The sequence below is a fragment of the Lolium rigidum genome, chromosome 3 (assembly GCF_022539505.1).
Source record: "Lolium rigidum isolate FL_2022 chromosome 3, APGP_CSIRO_Lrig_0.1, whole genome shotgun sequence".
Classification (NCBI taxonomy): Eukaryota; Viridiplantae; Streptophyta; class Magnoliopsida; order Poales; family Poaceae; genus Lolium; species Lolium rigidum.
The window spans coordinates 180,595,539-180,601,236 of NC_061510.1; the positions used below are offsets into that span (position 1 = coordinate 180,595,539).

General features: G+C 38.9%; 1 long non-coding RNA gene across 1 annotated transcript; it reads left to right on the top strand.

Annotated features, from left to right (window-relative positions):
* The first annotated feature begins 894 nt into the window (after positions 1-894).
* On the top strand, positions 895-1,374 carry LOC124700030. The gene is made up of 3 exons (XR_007001603.1): positions 895-942; positions 1,063-1,111; positions 1,262-1,374. It is a non-coding gene; the product is annotated as an uncharacterized LOC124700030 (long non-coding RNA).
* Positions 1,375-5,698: the final 4,324 nt, after the last annotated feature.

Below are 5,698 nucleotides of genomic sequence, written 5' to 3' on the forward strand. Positions count from 1 at the left end.
TACAAATTGCTTCTTTGTTGGTTCTTCTCACTTTTGTGATGTTCTCCTTTGTAGGACTTGATTCATTTGATCCAACTGAATTATACTACCTGGACGTTTAGGAATGGGCATCGTGTGGCACTTTAGGAGGTAATATGTATATCCAATCACTAGCCTATGGAATTTCTAGGTAAAATGGTTTATAAATTATGGTTCCTCATTTACCTACTCTTACTGCAAAGAGGTCAACCTCTTCCTACTACAAGTTTGTATTCCTTATTGTATGGACAAAAGGCAACTGCAATATTTGTGCTTTTTTACTCTAATATTAATCAAGGTATCCACCAACTTTGATATATTTATTCCATAAGCTGTTAGCTGCTTGCGAATATGTGATTTTTTAAATATATTTTTAAGTATGTTGCGAAAATACAATCATGAACCTGTTAGCTGCCTGTGAGTATTTGTTTTCTAATTGCAATTCGTAAGATTGTTTTCAAAAAGCAGAATCTTGAATACTGGAAAATGTTGCCAGGTGAGGTTTGTGCTGATGGTAAATTAATTTGTATTTTGTAGATTTGAAGCTATGGAATTTTTTCAAATTAAAGACTGTAAAGTGAACATAATTTTATTTGCCATCTTGCATAATACAGCCTCTTTGACTTTATGTGTGAGATTCTTCCTTTTGCACTAGACAAATTGGATCTAGCCTAAATATGGTTCTGGAATTTCTGCTTAGGATCAGATTAAATACCATGCTCTTTTAGCAAAAAAAATTAAAATAATTTTGACCTTGCTTGCTTGTGTTGTCATATCAATCAGATCAGATAATCCATGTATGTCATTGAATACATTTTTTTGTTATTATATTGGATTATATCACATTTAGTTGCAACTTCATATTTGTAGCAAGCACGGGACGGTAGCATTCCGAATATGTCCATCCAGTTACTTGTCAGAAAGGTAAAGGTGTGTCACACCATTGCTTCAAGGCAATGGCTTCTACGTTAGATTTAGAACGGCCCCTTCAGCATGCTCTTTATTTATCTTTTCATATAACGATCCAAATTGGGTTCTCTACAGATTACAAGTACTTAGCCTCCTCAAAGATTTATGATACACAACAAAGAAGGTATAAATATCTTGAGTGGTCCTGGAAATATTAGGCCACTGACATGCTTTCTAATACCAAAAGTAGCAAGACATAGTAGAACCTTTTATTATGTGACACCAATTGGTGCAAAACATATCAGTTTTGACCCTTCTTCCTGCTATGTTGTAGTCCATTAAGAATTCTAAGGTCATCCGTTGGCTGGACGTGGAGCGGAACTTGGCAATAGACCTACCGATAGATAGCACTGTAAAACCCTACCTTGGTTATACCTTAGGTGTAACTTGAATATTTTTTTCTTTAGGTCCATGACTCCATGGCATTTGCGTTCACGCATGCTGTTAAGATAGGGGTGGCATTTGTTAGACTACCCAACCTCTACAGTGGCTATTGATATGCTCATTACTATATATTTTGTGTATCTCAGCAGCCAAAGCTATTTCACATTGCAGTGGTCCAATTTTGGAAGTTTGGATAGAATCAGTTTTATGAATTGAGGATGAACGAGAGCTACCAATCCCTTTGTTTTGTATCCGAAATATTTCATGATTAGTTAGTTATTAATTTCTTCCCACATATTATATTTGTGTATTCATCACACGGAACCATGTCTCTGTTCAATAAAAGATTTGAGAGCACATTACAAATTTGCGTATGTTTTCAGGCTCTTCGACAAAATGATGCTACTCCATTTTAAATGAAGCTATAAGCTAATGTGTAACGGCACTGCAATCTCGGCAAAATGTCCAAATTTTGCTACCTATTTATGTAGTTGTCCGTACAAAATGGACGGGCGCAGCAACGCGCGCTTCTATGATCTAGTGAATTACTTAAAATGTAAAGAAAAAGGATTGTTGCAACTTCCTCTAAATCTCCGCACTTCCCATCTCCGCACATCCCTATCCCAAGTCGTGGGTCTCTTCTCCAATAAAAGCTCCAGCAAAAATCTGTCGACTGGTGGCGGCGGCTGGAGCGATTCGGCGGCGTATTCTCTGATTGCAGGTCAGTGCCTCCTCTCCCCTCAGTCTTCTCTCCTCTGTCTGATCCATCCGGCTACTTCCTCCGAGCGTGTCGCAGACCAAGGCGAGTTATGCCGGCGGCGGCATCTCAGGCCGATCCGCAAGGCCACGATGCCATCGCAGCACGGCCTCTTAGACCCTGCCATCCATGTACGTAACCAGATAGAGATGAATCACTCCCTTTCAGCAGCCGGCAGCACTCGTGGTCATGTATCATCTAGGCTGTAGCTACCAATCTGTGGAACCATATATATTATCGCTATATGGCCGACAAGCTTTTCCCTGCACTGAAACAACGATGGTACTTTACAAACTCCTGTTGCTTCTCTTCTTGCATTCTATTTGTTCTGATGGATTTACAACATGCCAACTAATATGTTTTTCTGGTTTCTTCTCAGGCGACGGTGCGGTCGAAGTTTGTATGGCTGCCGACTGTGTACTGATTTCCCTCCATACCATCCACCATTGCCCAGCTCACCGGTGGACCCGGTCCATGATCCGAGGAACACCTCTCCTTGGGCAGCTGTTTAATTGCGGATTGCAAACAGAAACCGCCGCCGTAATCATGGTGGCAATTTCGATTCAATCCTTCCTCCAATTATGGTGACCTATTACTTCCTTTAATTATGATGATTAATATGTTCGTTATTGTCAGCTAATGTCTTCCATCCTACTCGGATCGTCTTTACCGCGGTCCTCCTTCCTTCCTGTAACTATTCGACGTTTGCCTTATTTCCCTCGGTTGCACTGGTTCGAGTGGATCTCAGTCTTACAATCGCTATGTTTATTGTGTTCCTTATGTTTTGCAGAGCCATCTAGATGTCCCGAGAAGTACTTGCCTAAGCTGTTCTGTGCAAGTAGAGACAATGGCCTATGGGCTGGTTGATTTTTATCTGTACTTGCTTTGCTCGTTGTTGATTCCTACTCAGATCGTCTTTATTGCGGTCCTCTCCCAAGCTCCTTCATAGGTTTGTCCTATTTCCTATGACATTTTAGTTACTGGCGACCATTCAAGTTGCTAGAGCTGCTGATTCAAGTGACAAAAGCATTGTTTACTTACTTATAAAAAATGACATTACTCATGAATAAAGCACGGAAAAGGTGTACACTATTTACTATTTATAAATCAACTTATTTGGATCCTTCGTCTGCATGCTTGAAACAAGAAGGGTAAAAGAAACAACTTCAGCATCTGAAGCTTCAAGTCACCTACTACCTAATTAAGCTGTCAGATGGTCTGTGCTGATCTGGTTATCTAAAATTGGTTTTTTTTTACTGCATGAAGGTTTAATATGTATATTGAATTGGCTTTATTATTTGGATGTATGCAATTATGCTTTTGGCTATCTTGATCTGAAGCTGATTAGTTTAATCGACTGGGTTTTTTCTTTCTACTCACTGATAATGGAATTTTACATCTTTCACTGTACATATGTACTACTTCTCCCCTTTGATCAGGTATTCAGGTGCCAATTCAACTTTCTTATTATACATAAGGGTACTTTCCTAATCTTGAATGGCCAATGCCTGTTATTTATATGGCTTGGAGTTGCAAATAACTGAATATCTAAGTCCTTTTTATATCAGTTCTCCTTCAAATATTTAGGTATGGTAATGTGTATATTGAATCATTTCATGGCATGCCTAGAAACTTAAATGTCATCATGAATTATTTTATTGAAGCAAGTAGTAGTACTTAACCTTCTTAGTCTGCATCATATAAGAGAAGCCCCTATGTTCACATGTACTCGTATGTACTACCATTGCCTATTTCTTATGTCAGCCTCAAAGAACCTCAACAAGCATTAGAGATTACAATACTATCATCGCCTAGAATTACCACCTTACTCTGTAAATGATGATGCAAATTCGACCATTGGAAACAAGATAAGGTTAATCACTACTACTTACTGCAGATGAATCTTCATTTTGTCTCTCTATGTACCACTTCATATAATTCCAAGCTCTACCAGTAACCAACTGATTATAATAGTCATGCAGCTGCCTCTAAAACTGAATCTGTTGGCAAGAATTTGTCTAGACAATGTTCGTTTTGCTTTTTGCTACTTCTACCCACTAACGTAAATCAAGCAATCTAAACCTCTCTTAATGCATGGTAATTTTGTATTCCCAGATCATTAGCCGTTTGTCAGGGTCATCACCACATGTTTTGCTTCAATAATCAAGTATGTCTCTTGCTTCTTATCAGGAATAATGGCGCATAAAACAAACATAACCATACATGTTGTTAACTTGTTATTGTTTTGTTCACATTCCCTCGAGGCTTGAGTGCTCGGTTGGAGTTAATCGGTGTATTTCCGTAAAGTTGTATGATGTAATGACATGTAACAACCTGGTCCGTGTTGTGTGTGCTTTCTACCCTAAATTCATTATAATTGACTACGGATATTTCTTCCCGTATCTTAACAGTTGTACCTTCGAAATGGACGGGCCTGGCTAAGCACGCCTTTATGATCTGGTTAGTCATATTACTGATAATGTAGCTTCTACATACATGCACAATCCTTGAGTCCACCACATATCTGAGTCTAGATGAAAAAACAGTAACACATTGACCAACTGACTGTGAAGTTGAGCTTCCTGGACTGCTAATACCTTTCTTGCTCCATGTGCTGACCAACCTACATAAGTCATCGGAACAATTCTAATGCACACATACATGAAACAGAGGATAAAGCCAGTTCCCAAGTATAAAAATAATTGTACTATACAGCGGTAGTTTGTGGATAGAAAAATGTGTATTTTTTATCACTTCAAGTTTCTTACGAAGTTTTTTTTGTTTCTAATATTTGATTATATTGCAATTCTCATTAGCATGGTGGCCGAAACATGAAGATATCAAAAGTGGCTAGTGCAACAAACCAAGCTAATGTATGAGATGGAATTTCGAAACCTTTTACTTCTTCTTTTCAGTTTTCTTATGGTTTCACTTTATTGCATACTGATGTTGTGCACTGTCATCTGCAGAAACAAGGCAGTACGACGAATGGATTGGGTGCCAACTCGATAGATGTATGTGCATTATGCTTCTTTCATTCGAGATTCTTTGCAGGTTTAATCTGCATTGTATATTGTTTTCTCATGCACCTTTGTTTATCTAAAAGGTTGGCACTATAGTATTTTTGAAGAGTTTGGAAAATACGAACAATAACGTTTCTCTTGGTACACTCCAAAGTAGCGACCCAAAATATGCAGTGGAAGGCGTTAAACTTGGAAATCAGTTCTGGGCAGTGCGTGTTGATGCCACATTACCAAAATCTGATGATTTGATATGACCACTCAAAAATGTCAAGATTATTGGTCATGAAGCAACATTAACTATCGCATGTCCTTCAACCTTTGTATGTCACCCTCTTGTAATGTTTGCCCCTCTAAAATTGTTGGGGGGATGACCCCCGGTATGCCAAAGGCATGCCAAACCGGATGGCTTGTGCCATCAGAATACCGGTTTAATGTTTATACCGGAGCCTGAGGTTAAGAGTTTAGCTAAGTGGAGCTAAGCCGGATTCCCCAAGAGGGGTATACACGGAATCCGGTAAAGAAGATACCGAAAGGAGAGCCCGTCGGC